Source organism: Heterocephalus glaber, unplaced genomic scaffold (assembly GCF_053883595.1).
Source record: "Heterocephalus glaber isolate CG9 unplaced genomic scaffold, H.glaber_assembly_v1.0 deba00001724, whole genome shotgun sequence".
In the NCBI taxonomy this organism is placed as follows: domain Eukaryota; kingdom Metazoa; phylum Chordata; class Mammalia; order Rodentia; family Bathyergidae; genus Heterocephalus; species Heterocephalus glaber.
In genome coordinates this window covers 5,067,668-5,085,303 of record NW_028258435.1, presented here as the reverse complement: position 1 = coordinate 5,085,303, position 17,636 = coordinate 5,067,668, and the positions used below count along the sequence as shown (strand labels likewise).

Here is a 17,636-nt window from a genome sequence, read left to right as displayed (position 1 = left end):
AGCTGAGGTAGAATAAGTAATCCGTTCCTTTAAGATTTCCCTTTTCTGTAACTCTTACTGTTTAAGGCGATGGCTAACTGAACCTTTGACCTGTAACCTAACTGTAGACAACATTTAACCCAGAGAAAAGCAAAGTAGAAATGTTTGGATAGTTTACAATGTATGTGTTTTAGGCGCCATCTGTTTGTTATATGTCTGCGACTATAACCGTTAACAGGAACTAGTTGTAAAAGAGAAACAGAAATTTTACTAAGACCGCCAGAAATGAGGTAATGGCTAAAAGAAGACATAAAAGGAAATGTTAAAGCGAAGGGCGGCGCAGACATTGATCAGACGAGTTTCTGGCGGTCCCCCTCGCTAGCGATTAAAGGCTTTGTTTTTTTACCCAAATTCTGTGTCTCCGTACATTTCTTTCCGCGATTCCGGAACATTTGGTTCCCTGACTGGGAATCGGGAAAGAAGTGGCCCTTTTGGGCATCGGCCGAACTCCACTGGAGGGAGCGGCATTATGTCTCCTAGAGAGGAAAGGCGCGCCCCTGGGGCTAATTTCCTAGGCTCCCCAACAGGACACAGAGATCCGCTCGCCAGCGGCAGCTCGCCCGAACCCGAGCGCGGAAGACGACAGAAGGAGGGCTGCTGCTGTTGGACATTCAAACCTTTCATGTTCTTTCTCTCTCTCTCTCTTCACTAAGTCTGAGCTTTTGCTCAGATTTTCCTTGATGAAAAAAGTGCCAGTTTAGTGAACAGTTGGGAGTGCGTCAGTCTTTATTTCCTATCCAGCATTTCTACCGCAGGGTTTAATTAAAAGAAACACTTTGGCTTCCTGATTTTCTTTATAGGTAATTCCTGTTTACTGAAAATTCAACTTTAAGATATGCTCAGAATCATTTTTCTTAACGATTTTGGCTTCTAAGCTCAAAAATCTATAATATTACCTTCCTGCCCACTATTTTGTTTTTTACTGTTTAAAAATATCAGTCACTTCTGCTGACTTTTTTCTTTTTATACACTACTAGTTTTTTAAGTTGCTAATATTTATTAAACAATCTCCATTTTATGGATGGGAGAAAGAGAACTAACTTAAGATAATAGTATAGGTGGTTACTAGTTTTTCTTTTTTTGTTTTGTTTTTGGTACCGGGCATCGAACTCGGGTCCTTGCGCTTGGGAGGCAGGCGACGGAACCACTGGGCTAAATTCCCGGCCCGAGACGCTTGAAAACAAAACTCTTACAAGAATATCAGAGGTTTAGGGACTTGTCTTCATAAATAACCAAATATCTACGGCTTCAACTGTCTGCCCTACTGGTGAGGTAGGTGACCAATATTCGTCAAAATAAAATAATCTCTTGAAAATTCCCACAGAAAAGCCTTGCGTAATCAGTTGGTTTCTTCAACCTATGTCCACTCTAGTTTAATAGTTTTTGTCTTGTCTTCTTATCTGTGCCCTGGCCGAGTAGCATCGCATGTACCGGTCACCCAAGGCTTGTCTGCCGAAGGCCGTGTGGAGGCCTTGATCCTTCTGTGCTTCTCCACATCCGCTGAGTCTCCGTTCCTCCACCTGTCTTCTGCTCTTGGCTCGTAAGGCTGACTCATGAATCTCGTGCACAGGGGCAGATGCACAGACACTGTGGGTCTTCTGGCTCCCAGTGTCGGTCTCTCTCCCCAGCCGTAAAGAGCAACGGGGTGCTTGTCTTCTTTACTTTTACTCAATGACCTCTGAGGACTTTGGGGGGCTTTCCTGTTTCCTCTGGCGAATAAAGCACTCGGCTGCTGTCGAGGTTTGACACTGGTGGGTAGCCTGTCTGTCTCTTCCTTTTTGGTGTATTGTCTGGCTTTTTCTTCTACGTCCTCCACTGGCAGTGCTTCTGGCAGCGCGGCGTCCTGCTGGTCCTGGGTCTCCGCGCCCCGCTCCCCGGCCTCCGGGGCCTCCACGGGCGAGGCAGACGCGCCCCGGGGCGAGGGCTCGGAGGCCGGAGAGGCCCCAGGAGTCCCACAGCCAGGGCGCGTGCGCCCGCTCCAGCAGCCGGCGGCCCGGGCGGTAGCGCGGCAGCTCGCGGTAGCGGGACGCGTACTGGTCCCAGCGCGGCTCCCGGTGGCGCCTCACGTACTCGCTCTTCACCCCGCTGCCCGGGGACACGGTGCCGCTCCACTCCCTACGCGTCGCCCGCGGAACTCGTGACACAGAGACCACCTCCATGCAGAGTTTTTACGAATCAACAAGAAAATAAAAATGAACACTCCAACTAAGAGATATACAAAGGAAATACATTCCCAAATGTTTGGTGATGTGAGAGGCGGTCCAACTGGACTTTTATCCAAAACCAAGCAAAGGTATTGTATTAACTACCTAGTTGGCTGAAGAACGAAAGGATGTGGGGAAGTGGATACCACACCTACACATGCTAGCATTCATTGGTACATTTCTGGAGGGCAATTCGATAGCATTTGTGAAGATCCTTTTATAAAGTATATGCTTTTACTCAGCAATTGTACTTCTGGAAAAGGACCAAAGAAGTTTGCAAAAATATATGAGAGTAATGAAAACTTTTTTTTTTTTTCTTCAGTACAGGGGATCAAACTCAGGTCCTTGCACTTGCACAGCCGGCGACGAAACCACTGAGCTAAATCCCCGGCCGACATTTTTTTACAATCGTGAAAAGTCCACTAATAAGGGATTTGGTGTATAAATGTGTTATATCTATAATAGAGACTACTTAGCCATAATAACAATGATTATGATATTAATTTGTTACATAAGGTTTTCACCATAAATTAAGAGAAAAAGTGAACAATGAATTAGTACTGTGTACTTTGTGTATATGTGTATGTTTATACATTGGTATGTGTTGATACATATATGTCCATTATTTTAAAATTATCTTTGTAATTTTCATAGAAAGAAACATGTACATACAAAACAATTATAATAATGATTTTCTCCAAGTTACCAGATTATAGGTCAACTTCTTTTTCTGTTTTTTTTAGGTTTGAAGTATTTTATTTTGCTTCAGTTTTCCATGCTGTCATGTTGATGTATGGTATGAAAAGTTATCCTCTTCAATATCATTCAGTATTCACAGATACTTTCTATACTGGTATGTGAGGTTCGACAAATACATGCATTGAACAAAAGGGAAATAATTCCTTTAGTGACATTCCACAGGCCTGGCTTTAGTAAGCCATTGTTACTGTTATTCAGTTGTTCTTTAAAAGATTTTAAATGTGTATATCTTCCTTGGTATAAGAAAATCTTCAAGTCTTGTAGGATGTATTTCTGATACAAGATACAAGTCATTTTGTCTCTTGTGTGTCTCTTGTACATCTCTTACTGTCGCATCACCTGTGGGACCACTTGTCTGAGACCTTGATGGTGAGCAAGAAAGAAGCTGGTGTCAAACATGGGCCTTGACCTAGAGAACTGGCTGTCTAGAATGGCAGCGTGGATCACATGGAGTGTGTTAGGATGAGTTTCATGAAGGATGTAATCCCAGAAAGGAGCAGAGTGATTTGTTGTCACAGCACACACTCTCTGAGGAATGCCTCGTCGCTCGGGTGCTCTTGGCATCACGCTTGCCAGGAAACCTCCATCTCTCCAGCCTGCCACGGAGAACCTTTTCTGAGGCTTCTTTTAGACTCTCCATGTCTCTATCACAATAATTAACGTCGTGATTTTTCTCTACACCCATTCTTTACAGTTCTGTGAGTAAATTGAGACTAGATAATATGATACTGCTTTTTGCAAACTGGGGAAATAGCGCATGGCAAAAAAATCGATTTAATAAATATTATTGCAATGTATAGAAAGAATCGAGAGAGCGAAGTCGTTCTGCAAGGGACGTGGAAGCCATTTTAATTCCGAGACACCGGCGCTTCCTTAAGAAGCCAGCATTTAGGAAGCTGTTGCAGATGTAAAGCAGACCTGAAAAACAGGACTGACAGAGGGGAGGGCCAGCAGTCCGCGCACCTCCACGCAGACCACCGGGACCTGAGATAGCAGACAGACAGCAGACTTTGAAGGCCTTCAAGGCAATAGGTTCAATTAATTTTTCTAAAAGTCTTGATGTGAAATTGAAAGTCAAATTTATATTAGGAGCTCATCTTTATTTAGATAAGGCTGTGAAAATGGAAATTTTGTTTTTCCAGAATTTCTGAAACAAATGATTTTCTAACTAATTGGATGGGCTCTGATTATTGAAGAGATCGTCTCACCCAGCCTCTTTCTTAACCAGCCAGCCTTTTTTTTGTACCAGGGATCGAACTCAGGTCCTTGTGCTTGCGAGGCAGGCACGGAACCACTGAGCTAAATCCCCAGCCCTCACCCAGCCTCTTTCTTATCACCCACATTCCCTAACCTCTCTACCCCCATTTAAGCCAGTGTTTGTTTTTAATAGATGTTCAAGTGAGGTATGAGGGCATTTGGCTGTGAAAGGCTTCCAGCAGAAGGGAGGCTAAAATTGTAATTTAACTGATTTAAGTGCATTTATCATGGGCATATATATTTTATAAGGAAATAAGGAGTTTTTAAATGTATTTACCTATTCACTTTGACAATAAGAATTGTATATTTTTTCCCATAAACATGTTGTTTTTGAAATGTGTATATACTGTGGAATGGTTGCAAAGAGTTACTTAACATATGCATGACTCCATGTATACATATATATGAAGTAATGTATATGTTAAATATGTATATATTTAAGTGATATATATGTCACTCAAAATCTGTCTTGGCAATTTCCAAGACTATAATGCAGTTATTAGCTACAGTCACTATGTTGATATCTTTCGAGTTCATTCGTCCTATCTGAAAATTTTTAACTAACATTTCCTCAACTGCACCCCATTCACCCTCATTATAAATGTTATCAATGAGATAATTTGCATTCTTTATGTCATATGATGCCTTCAAAATCTAGTGTGTCTTTTACACTTGCAGCACACAGCTGTTTGGACTAGCATGGTTTCAAATGGCCAAAAGCCATTCTGGATGCCACAGTTGCAGATTAACTTGTGACTAAAGCTAGCCAGGGTTCCTTATGGCTTACAAGAGAAGTCCAAATTCCTACTATAATTATGGTTGTGCCTTAGAAAATAGTTGCTAGAGTCAGTATCTCAATAGTTGCTGCTCTCAGTCTCTTCCTGTGATTTGGAGAGACTAACCTTTTAATCTCTGATTATTTAAAAACTGTGCTGTTTGCTGTTTTTAAAACTCTAAAAGGAATATGTTTTCCTGACTCAGGTCACTGGCTTAATTAAACAGAAAAGAATTTGTTGAATAACTTTCCTTTGAACTTTGTATCACAGCTTTTTTAAATTGATGAAATTTATTATCTCTTAAAACACAAATCAAACTTTCTTTCCAGAAAGGCAGTTCAGTATAATGCTTTGCAGATGGATAGGTCTCCTTTCAATGGCATGGTACAGGCTGGATATGCCCCATCTATTCTGTTTCAGATTTATTCCTGAACTCATGCTTTCATTCATTCAAAACATATATGTTGTTTTCTTCTTGTACATCAGGAACTGTCCTCAGCTGTGTTCCGGTTCCTGTCCACGGCAAGGTGAGGTCCCGGGAGCGGCTTGGAGCCCCGCCTTCATCTGAAGCTCCGCGTAGCTACTCCACAACTTCTTTTTCTTAATTTTCTCAACTTTTTTGCATTGGGTATTTATTGTGTTCTTAGAGAAAACAATAAAAACTGATTTTAAATTTTTTTCTTCCTTTACTACTTTAATTTTTCCCTTTCCTCTTCTTCTCTGCTATTTTCCCTCCTTTCTGAGGGAGAATTGCTCTGGGGTGGTAGCCAAGGACCATGAAGCCTTTGGCTCCATCCATCCACAACCACCCTTCCAGCTTTGGGGGATTTTCTGAGACCTGTAAGAGCAATTCTCAGAAAACGTCCCCTGAGTGGGATGTCACTGGGAAACTGGCCTCAGGGCTAACCTGTCTGTACCAGACACACCCGGTGTACTGTTTAACTCTTGCGGACACACTAAAAGTCTTTAAACAAAGACTTGTATAGTTTTAAATGCATGACCTTCAGAGAATAGCCAATTGGGCCAAGCTTGCTCAGAGTCAGCAGGAGATGATGCTGTGAAAACTCATGTGAGGACATGCCATAAAGTAGCCATGCCTGAGCTCAGGAAAGGTAGTAGGTAGTGTTACACCTGCTTCTAAAGCTGGGATTCTGGCTCCACTTTCTTACCGCTTTATCTTGTAAGTGCTGTCCACACTAGACAGGTGCTCCTGCTGGCAGGCCACCCCTGGGAGGGGTGTCTCTACAGCTCCCTTCTCTCTCATAAAGGTGGTGAGTGGGCGGACCAGACCGGAGTGTTATTGATATAGGGGAAGAGATGTAACTCCCAAACCTACTAGATAGCCAAAACACGAGTTCATGTTCTCGAAAATTGAAGAATGAATTCTAGGAACAACAGAGGTTAAGAGTAGGAAGAATTTATTGGGAGAAAGAAAGCTTCTGCCTAAGAGAGACAGAAGGGGGACCGGAAAGTGGGTTGCCCGCTCACCCCACTTTTCAAAGATGTTTTATACAGCAAAGCCATGTGGTGAGGTGGGTACAAAGTGGGACAAAACTATAAGATCCAATGGAAATTTACAAGGTGGGCATGAGGTGGGACAAAACCATGACCAACTAATAAGATTACAAGTACAGTCACCCAGGTAATATGATTAAATGGGGGTCAGATGGGAAAACAAGTCACATACAAGGAATTTCCCATTTAGAATATCAATTACTGCTAGCTCTCTCTAGGGGAAGTAGTGTGGGGAGCAATGCTACATAATTTTAAGGAAGAACCATTTGATTAGGCCTAGCTCTCCTGCCTACAGGCCAGCTATGGCATTTTGAGACATAATTGGCCTCCGGTCACAACTGAGACCTCAATGATCCAGTGATGCTGTGACGCTCCAGGGCAAGATTACACCAGCTGGAGACATCCTGGGAGGAACAAAGTCTTCATCTACTCAGTTCCTCCTTGTTCTTGGATTGTTACGCTGTGTTTATGCCGATGTACTGAATTCTCTGCAAGTCATTTGTTACATTTGTTTCTCCTGATGTCCTGAATGAAAGGTGCGCTAAGCTGGAGGCTTTCATCTTTGCTGCCTAGAGCAGCACTGATCAGACCCAAAACTCAGCTTCTTCTGAAGGTCTCATTTTTTCTACCTTTCTTGTATAATAAGTTAATTTGCCTTGTGCTGCTGTGCCTTGCAGGAGACTAGGACTTACTGCAGAGGTCCTAGTAATGTCCCCTTCCCTGTTCCCTACAAAGTAGTGCCTCTTATTTTTATAATGCTAACCAGTGAATGTGCCACAAATGTTCTCCATGTTGGCTCCTTGCTGTGTTGGCTCCTGGAGGGCTGGTCCTGTCTAACTGCGCACAAGATATCTAATTAACTTACCAATCTGCAATATTATGAACATGGTTTTGGAGTTAGGCATATGAGACTTCTGCTGATTGCTCTGTGTGTTAGGGTCAGGATGGGGAAAGCTAGGCCTGTTAAGGGGAGGGGGGTGTTTCCCAACCCAGTCACAGGGCGAAAGCAATGGTGCTGATTAAAGATGATCTTCTTTGATTCTTTGCCTAACTCCACAATGGAGGCACAGATGATCATTTGGGAGAGTTCAAGTGTCTGGAATGGACCTGGGTCAACCTTGAGGGTCTGTCGAAACACTTCTAGTCTCATAGGGTTACTGTCAATAGCACTCCCACCGGGATCCTGCAGGAAGGCGCTTCCATCATAAGGTGGCCTTTCCCTTCTTTCATTTACATTGTAACTAGCTGTACCTCCTACCCTCATTCTTCTCTAATTCTGGGATCCACTTCATGCAGTGACGGTCCTTTGTGGCCTGTCTGCTAAAAAGCCCCACTCTGGTAATAGTAACTGGAGGAGAAGCCTGCAGACTCCCTCGCAAGGGCAAGTGGTTAGGCCTGATTATCTTTGAGGGAGCTGAGCCTAAATTGCCACCCTGGAAAGACACTCAAGAGCCGCAAGGTGTTTTGGGTTTTTTTGGTACCAGAGATCAAACTCAGGACCTTGTGCTTGTGAAGCAGGCACGGTACCACTGAGCTAAATCCCCGGCCCTTCAGGTGCTTTTGAAAAACAATGTGGCAGGGTTTCTAGAGTATGCCCTCGATGATTCAGATTTTTTTGCGTTTCTAAAGGAAAAAAGATATCTCAGCCTTTAACTAATTTAGTGATCTACATCTGAGATGTGGATCTTATAACACATGCTTTGTCACTTTCAAGAATTTAAATATTATCTGTCAGGTTGTCAAGAAAGAAGAAAAAATTATTGTTACCAGTCAAGATTCTTAGTTACAACCATTAAAAATTGTGTCTGCTTTAAGCAGAAAAGGAATTCATCAGAAGAAGCAGAGGAGGGTATTTTATTCTTTAGTTTCTGTGAAAAGTGGTAAGGTCTTGCCTCCGTTCAACTCAGATAACAGGACTTTCCTCAAAAGGAAGACAGCTGAGGTGCTGAGCCAGAAGTTTTTAAAAATGTCAGATTTCCACTGTGATTATTCACCTAAACCTCAGCGTTCCGTGACTGAATGTCACTATTCATTTAACAGGAATGTCTTCTTTGCCACTCATGTTTCTGTTCCCTGGCAAAAAAGATAACAGGCTATTTCTCCTCCTTATGTTCCCCAAGCAAGGAGAACATACTTAATGTCTGTCTGTTTGAACACAATGTCCAAGAGAAATGCTTTCAACTTTTATGCTATCTGTACTTCCCAAGAGGGAGGGTTGTCTCCAAGAGTGAAGGACTGATGACAGGTCCTATAGGGATATGACGCTTGTGAGGAATGGGAAGAATGATGGAAATTTTCCCCTTTGTCCTATCCTGATAGCGTCTTCCTGTTTAGTATCTTTCTTCATGTAGGAGACCCTCTTTTAATGGCTGCCCTGAACACAATGACCCCCCTTTTCTGGGAATAGCTCCCAACCTTCAAGAGTGGGCACCTGGAGTGAACCTGCAGCACCCCAGGGTCAGAGCCATACGATCAGAGTTAGACCCTCCAGAATGAGCCAAGTACTGCTTATTGAGAAATCAAATACTGGATCAGAGAGATATGGACCTGAGTGCATTAGTAATAAAGTACCAACTGCTCTAACAAACAATCCCCAAATCTCAACAGCTTTACCTAACAAGATTTACTTCTCTTTCAAGTCACACACAGTTCAGTTGGGTTTTGATGGGCAGCTGTTCACAAAGTGATTCAGGACCCCAGGCTCCCTTCAACCAAGATTTCACTGGATTCTGTTCACACAACTGGGAAACAAGGGAAGACAGAGAATTGCATAGGAAGCTTTAGGGCTCAGGCTTAAAAGTGACACGCTTCATCTCTATACACATCATTCTATTGACCCAAACTAGTCACCTGAACACACCTATAAGCTAGGGAGACGGGAAATGTAGTCTAGATGCTTCATGGGAAGAAGAGGAAATGGCTTGGGTGAATATCTTTCCTGTACTTAACATTGGGTGATAATAAAACTAAGCAGTGCTCTGGAAACAACAGACACATTCACATAGACACAAAATACAATTTACATTTCACATGGATATAAAATATAAAAATTTAAGATACATTTAAAATATGGAAGTAATGCCAGATATCCTCCTCTAAATTTCATTTTGGGCATTGCTTTCCTAACTTGGTGTTTTGTTTTTTGTTTGCTGTATCCTAGCAGTCCTTATCAAGCAAGATACTAAAATAGGGGCCGGGGATTTAGCTCAGTGGTGCCATCGCCTGCCTCACAAGCACAAGGTCCTGAGTTCCATCCCTGGTACCAAAAAAAAAAAAAAAAAGGTACTAAGAGAGCAAGAGACGTTTTTGCCAAGATACATGTCAGATGCCAGGGATTTTATGTTTGTGTCCATCTGTTGTTAGTATAGCAGGGCAAAACTTCTTCCTGGAGCAATCCTAGGTGTAATTTTTAACCCTCGGAATGTTAACGCTTTTGTCCTCATGGATATACTTTGAAAATTGTTCAGTGCACCTTACTCTTTTCCTTCTCCTTATTTTCCTCCAGACTAGTAAATGCAGGTTCTAAGCTGTACTAAAGTGGAAGATGACAGGGAAACTAACAGTTTCTACTGGGCCCAAAGAAATTAAACCTATTTTAAGGCAGAAGCCATTGGAAGTATCTCAATTTATTTAGCTAACTTATTGGTAGACACTTAAGACGTTTCCAGTCTTTTGCAGCTACAAAAATGATGAAATTGTGTCTTCAATGTACATAATTTTGTGCACGTGAAAAAATGTATGTGGCCACCTTGAATATGAGAAGACATGCATCAGACAGGTACTGAAACATCTTACTGAGTCCAAGATGAAACACACATAGACATATTCTGTGAAATTTATGTATATGAAAATGTAATATATTTGGGTCTGTCAGAACTAGTAATAAGAACAGAAATAATTACCTGGGACGTATGAATTTGGCACACAAATATCCACAGTGTGACTGTGGAACTCCAGATTCCTGTTACATATTATGGGTTTAATTTTTCTAGCTTACAAATTAAATGCCCTAAACTTTGAATGTCCTAGACCAATTGGAAGAAACAGTGCTTTGTCATATGAGCCACTCACTCAAAAGAGTAATGAAAATAAAGCAGCCAGAGAAGATCTCAGATAGACTTCAACTGTTGATGACCTTATAGAAATTAAACTTATTTTAAGTCAGGAGGATCAAGTTTACTAAGAATGTTTTTTTTAAACATCAGAAAGCAAACTGAATAGGGTGGCACAGACCTGTAATACCAGCACTTGGGAGGCTGAAGCAGGAGGACTGTCAATATTTCAATGTCAGTTTGGGCTATGGAGTTAGCTCAAGGCCAGCCTGGATTATATCATGAGACTCTATCTCAAAACAAAAACTAAATCAAAATCAGAAACTATTTCATACCAGGAAAAAAACTTAAATTTATTCCCTCTTGCACATAACATCATTTTTTAATAAATTGCCTTTGGAGAAGTTATACGTGTTCCCCAAACTCTTCCTCTTTCCCTCTCTTCCAGTTAAAAGAGAAACATTCTATCTCTCTATAGCCTTAAATTAGGCAAGGACATTCATTTTACCTCCAGTATTTAACATTGTTCTGAAACTTCTAGTAAATTCAATAAGACCAAAAGAAGAAACAATATGTATAAATAATGAAAAGAAAAGAAAATTCTTATTTCCTATGGTATAATTCTCTGCCTGGAAAGACTAAGAGTATTGAAATACTATTAAAACTAATAAATTAATGCAGTATTGGTGCCAAAGACATCAAGGTTAGTTTCTAAAAACAAGAAGTGAAGTTAATATTGTACATAATCAAAGTCACTCTTGAAAATTCTTCCAATTGCCTTTGAAATACAGCATATATGGGTACTGTATACACAACTCTAGATGCTCTATCTGTATAAAATATGCTGTAACTTGAAGCACAAGCATACATGTAAAACATTTTAATGGTTATAATGTTTACATGTCAAAAAATTGTATTTGAATATGATGTTGTATGCCCATAATTCTCTGCCATACACAAAAGAATCAAAAGCTTTCTTGTAGATTTGGTTATAAGTCATATTTTTTAAAAACCCTATTTATAATAGAACCAAAAATACATATAGGGTGTGTCTTAGTTTGAGTTCTGCTACAAAGTGACCCTGAGATGAAGACGAGTATTAGAGTTGTCTACTCAAGAATGATCTGGGGCCGGGGATTTAGCTCAGTGGTTTTGCCACCTGCTGCGCAAGAACAAGGACCCAAGTTCGATCCCTGGTACCAAAAACAAAAAACAAAAAGCAAAAAAAAAATAAAAGAATGATCTGGGGTACTAGAACCCAGAAGGAAGCTCCCTCACCACCATCCCAAGCTCCTAGGGCAGAGAAGGTGAGCCGCGCAGGTGCCAGAAGCAACCCGCCCCGTGGAAATGAGAACACACGTAAACAAGCCTCAAAAACAGACTTCTGGATCACCTACAGCAACCCCAAAGGGAAACGAGATGGAACAATCTGATACTCAACCACCTGGACCGTCTGAACTGGCAACAAAAGAGGGTCTAGGAAAAATGAAATCAGAAATAATTACTCAGACAACAGCAAAGATTGTGCTCATGGTGCAAAACATGATTAATAAATCTAGAGAGAACACAGATAAAAAAAATAGAGGATCTGAGAAACATGATGGAATCCCAACATAGGAAACAAATGGAATCCATAAAACAGATGCAAACAGATCTCCAGGAGATTAAAAACTCCATCAAAAGTCTGCACAGCAGAATGAACCAATGTGAGGACAGAATTTCAGATATAGAAGAAAAGATTGCAATTAGTGACCAGGAAAAGAAAAATTGCTTTAAAATTGTAAAGGAACATGAGAAATCAATCCAGCAGCTGCTAGACGATGCAAAGAAGAGTAACATAAGACTGATCGGAGTCGATGAAGAAAGAGGAGAGCGTGCAGATGACATAAAAAAACTCTTCACAGAAGTGATGGCAGAAAATTTCCCAAGGAGGGAAAAAGAACTTGACATACAGATAAGTGAGGCATATAGGACTCCAGCTAGCCTTGATCAAAAAAAAATCTACACATAGGAATATAATAGTTAGGAGTCCAGAAATCCAACAGAAGAACAGAATTCTGCAAGCAGTGAGAGAAAAGAAACAAATCACATACAAAGGAAAGCCCATCAGAATCACAGCAGACTTCTCAATGCAAACACTCAAGGCAAGAAGAGCTTGGAGTGATGTATTTCAAACCCTAAAGGAAAACAGCTTCCAACCCAGATTGATGTACCCTGCAAAACTATCTTTCAAAATTGAGGGAGAAATAAGATACTTTCATGGTAAAGAGGACCTCAGGAACTTCATGAATATCAAACTGGCACTCCAAAAGATTTTAGACAATACCCTAGGAAAAGACAATGAGGATCACAACCCCAGGAAACCCAGCAGAATGAATCCACTGGGCGTGACAAATTAAATGCAAAGGGGGAGAATCCAACAAAAAGAAAAGGTCATGACAAGGCTTTTAAAACTTTTAACTTCATCTCCCTAATGAGTGTATAATTTAATCTTGTTATTGTACTGATTAGTATTTTTCTGATTCTAGAGTTGCACACCTTTCCTTGTGCTGTACTGGCTATTTGTCATCTTCTTATGTCTACTTTTTAATTGGGTTGTCTATTAATGAGCTCTAAGAATTCTTTATATATTCTGGTCATAGGTTATATGTATTGTAAATATGGTCTGTTTTAGGACTACTTTTCCTTTTAATGATGTCATTTAAAGTTCTAAATTTTGATGGAATCTCATTTATCAATTTTTTTGTTTTATACATCATGTCTTTTGTATCCTAGGTAGTTCTTGCCTACCCTGAATTCATAAACATTTTCCCTTATAATTGCTTCATAAAGTTTTACACTCTTAGGCTTTCATATTTAGGTTCATAGATCCCTTCAAGTTATTTTTATGTATGGAAATAAAGGGTTGAGGTTAATTTTTTATATATGGATACCAGGTGTTCTAGTGCCGTTTGCTGAAAACACTATCTCTTCCTTGACTCCTGAATTGAGTTTATATTCTATAAAATGCTAATGTTAAATAATCTTTCAAAACTCAGTGGACCATATATGTGTGGTTCCATTTCTAGATTCTCTGTTTTATTCCAATGATCTCTATGTCTTTCCTTATACCAACACTGCCTTGATTACTGTAGCTTTAGAAGAAGTCTTACAATTAGGTACTAAACGTCTTCCAACACTGTTTTGTTTTTTTTTTAACTTTTCTAGGTCCTTTGTACTCCTACATAACTTTTAAATTTCAGTATCCAATTCTTCATTTATAGCAAGTATACACAGACCTGAATTTTTATATGTACCTTGTGTTTTCTAATCCTGCTAAATTCAAATACAAGTTCTAGTGCCTCTTAGAGATTTCTTAGTATTTTCTCTGTAGATGATCATTTCATCTACATATAAAGATTTTGCTTCTACCTTGCCAATCCTATCCTAATTGTATCATTTTATTGCCAGACTATTTTGGTTTGGGCCTAGGTTTCAAAGTTTAATGGACAGATAAAGAGTAAGCATATCTGCCCTTGTTCCCCACCCAAAGGAAAGCATTGTATCTTCTCCATTCATATAAGGCGTTCTCACTGGAAGTATGGAGTACATGTCTTTAATCTGTTGAGAAGGTTCTGTTCTACTTCTAGTCTCCTGATAGCTTTTACCATGAACAGCTGTAGAATTTAGTCCAATACTTTTTCTCCAACTAGTGACAGGGTCATATGGCTTTTTCCTTTCCTCTGTTAAAATGATGACTTTTGGGGGTGGATCTTCCAATGCTGAACCAACACTGCCATCCCTATAACAAAACCACTTTCTACATCCTGCCAGATCTGACTTCTAATAGTTTGTTTTGTTAAACAAATTTCTATCTATGTTCGTACTTTTTTCTTCTATTATCTTTATCCAGTTTTAGGATTAGCACAATGTTGAGTTCCTAAAATGAGGGGAGAAGTGTTCCTTCTTTTTTCTGCTTTAATTGTTTGATATAATTTATCAGTTAAAATGTATACGAGCCTGCTGTTGTCATATAGGTAGGTTTTCAAGCTAGGAATATACTTTCTTTAATAGGTGCTATTCAAATTTTATATTTCCTCCAGAGTTAGTTTCATTAATTTGTCTTCCAAGGTACTTCTTAGAAGTTGTCAAATTTATTTCAAAACAGATTTTTGAAATATGCTTTCTATATCCTTTTAAATTCTGTAAAATCTGTGGTAATGTCTCCTAGCTCTTGATATTGTAATTTTTAAAATGTATAATTGATACTGTGTAACAGGAAGAAAAGGTCTAAAGGTGCAGGGGAAGTGGGAGGGGTAGGGGAAAGGAAAAAAGGGAAAAAATATGAGAAAAGGAAAAAAATGGAAACAAAGTCTTTGCAAATAGTGAAGGGTGGAGGGGGTGAAGGGAGGGCAGGGGAAGGGGAAAAAAATAAGAATCAAGATACTCACGTAAAGGTACAAGATCCCAATGCTGTATGTAACTGATTTTATACCTAAAATGTACCAATAAACTTAATGGGAAAAAAAAAAAGAATGATCTGGGGTATCACAGTCTGAGAATGAGCATGGGAGATGAAGAAGGAAAGGAAATCAACAGAGTACGCATTATCAAGCCAGTCCTCCTGGGGGCAAGCAGACTGCCACTCCATAGGAGCCTTCTGGGACACACTGTTAGAAGACATCAGAATCATTCCAACTGAAGGCAAAGGAAGCTGGGTGTTTACCCACTGTATTAGATGGGGTTGTCTATGGAAATAGAAAGTGTAGGACACAGGCACACACAAACATCACGTGATTTATTATAAAGAATTGGCTCCTGTAGTTATGGAGGCCGAGGCATCTCATTATCTATTGTCTGCAATCTGGAGACCCATGAAAGCTGGTGGTGCAGATCTCAGAACCAGAGGGCTGCTGGTGTAAGTCCCAAACAAGGGCAGGAGAAGGTTTATGTCCTAGACCAAAAAGTTTGACAGAGAGTAAATGTCCCCTTTCTTGACCTTTTCTTTTTCCCCTTTCTCAGCAGATTGGATGATGCCCACCCACACTGGGGAAGCAATCTGCTTTACTCAATCCACTGATTCAAACCCTAATTTCATCTGGGAATACCCTCACAGACACACTTAGAATATTCTTTAATCTGGGCACCCCATGTCCCAGTCATACTGACACCTAAAATGAAACATCTCATACACTTAACGCATTGCTATCAGTGGGGACTGTTATGGCTTCTATCTACCATAGATGTGCCCTCAAGGCCTCAATCACTCATAGGTGGGGTTTGGAGAGTGACTGGATCATACGTGTGTGATGTTGGATTAGTCCACTGATTGGTTTAGCATAGTTCTGCACACGAATAATGGACTTACTGAAGATGGAAGACACCTTGGGTGTGGGTGGCACCAACCAATAGGCCTGTAGCCTGGATGGGATAAAAAGAGAAAGAAGAAGGAAGGCTGGCTCTTGCCTGCATGCTATAAACTGCTTCTCCTCTGCCAGACCTCCCTGCCTTGGAGCCAGCCAACTATGGACTGAAACCTCTACAAACTGTGAGCTAAAATAAACCTCTCCTTGTGGGTGTTGGGTATTTTATCCCACTTAGGAGAAAATGACTAAGACAGGGATGTACATTCCAGATTTTCATTTTGCCTTGCTAACAGGCTGAGTGTGCTCCTATAGCCAGAATAGATCCCTCATAGAGGTGTAGGCATGCACCATAAGCTGCCCCTGGCAAGTAGATGGGAACATGGAGGGCATTTGGTGAATCAGAGCCTGGTAGTACCTACCTTGTTAACCTATAAAGGACTGAGGTCTATATGTAAAAATCACAGAGTTATTATTGAGAATCATAAATTTAAAAGAATTAAATTAAGAGGTGGACTATGTTCCTGGCAGGGAAGACTTAATAATGTGAAGATTTCAATTTCCCCAAATTAAACTGTAAATCAAATGGAATTTCAGTTCAAATTCTACTGGGACATTTTTTCTTTCAAGTTTATCTGGAGGGAAAATATGTGAACTCGAATAGTTAAAAAAAATTTTGAAACCTTGGATATAGCCAATGGATACTGGCCTTATCAGGGAATAAAACAGTGTGGTACTAATTCAGGAATAAAAAGACAAGTAAAAGGGACATTCTCATGATTTCTAGAATACAATCAAATACTTATAAGCATGTAGTATGTATTACATGTGGCATTTCAAATAAGCCATAAATGAAAGAAATATTGGATAAATAGTGTTGAGATAAGTTGTTTTACATCATATCCTATAACAAAATAAAATTCAATATAAATTTATGATTATAATGTAAGTAAATAAAAATATTAACATATGGGATAAAAGAAAATGAGTGAATATTTATGAGTTCAGAATGAGTAATTCTAGCTGAAGCCTGGTATTCTGAACCTTAGAAGAAAAAAAGATAGAATTGAGTACATAAAAGCCAAAACATCTATGGGCCAAAAACACCACAGAAAGACCGGAGTAAAAGACAAAAGGAAAAGCATTCATATAATATTTAAAAGGTGCTTGAAGTTTTTATAAATAAACAGGAAAATGTTAAAATATCAATAAAAATTAAACACCAGAAAACTGACTAACCTATTATTCAACAAACCTTTTTAGAGATCCAGTTATATGGGAAGCATTGTGTAGGGACTGAGGCTAAGATGATAAATAAGTAGCATGGTCTCCACTCCCCTGGATCTTAGGGTCCAATAGGTAAGGTACAACTGCTAAAAAATGAGTACATATGCAATTAAAAGTGTAATAAATGCTATGAAGAAACCAGTTAGGGCAGAGTCACACAGAATACTTTGACAGAGGCTCGGGAAGTCCTCTCTGAAGAGTGCCGTACAGTAAGTCCCTTAGAATGAAAAGGAGCTTGCTAGCCTAAGGGGGTGGGAGGAACACCAAGCTGTTTAGTGATTTGAAGAACAGAGAGGGGGCTACTATGGTAAGGACAGGGGCAGGAAGACTGCCAAGAATGAGACTGAAGAAGAGGGCAAGGACCAAATATGCAGAATCATCTAGATTATGATGACTAATTTGGAA

The 17,636-nt window shown here is 40.0% G+C and overlaps 1 long non-coding RNA gene and 1 pseudogene across 1 annotated transcript in view; both read right to left on the bottom strand.

The window, feature by feature from the left end:
* The window catches only part of LOC147821637 (uncharacterized), a 32,881-nt gene that overhangs the window by 9,530 nt on the left and 5,715 nt on the right, over nucleotides 1–17,636 (bottom strand). The window lies entirely within an intron of this gene.
* LOC101724002 (centriole, cilia and spindle-associated protein pseudogene) lies at nucleotides 7–2,270 on the bottom strand (annotated as a pseudogene).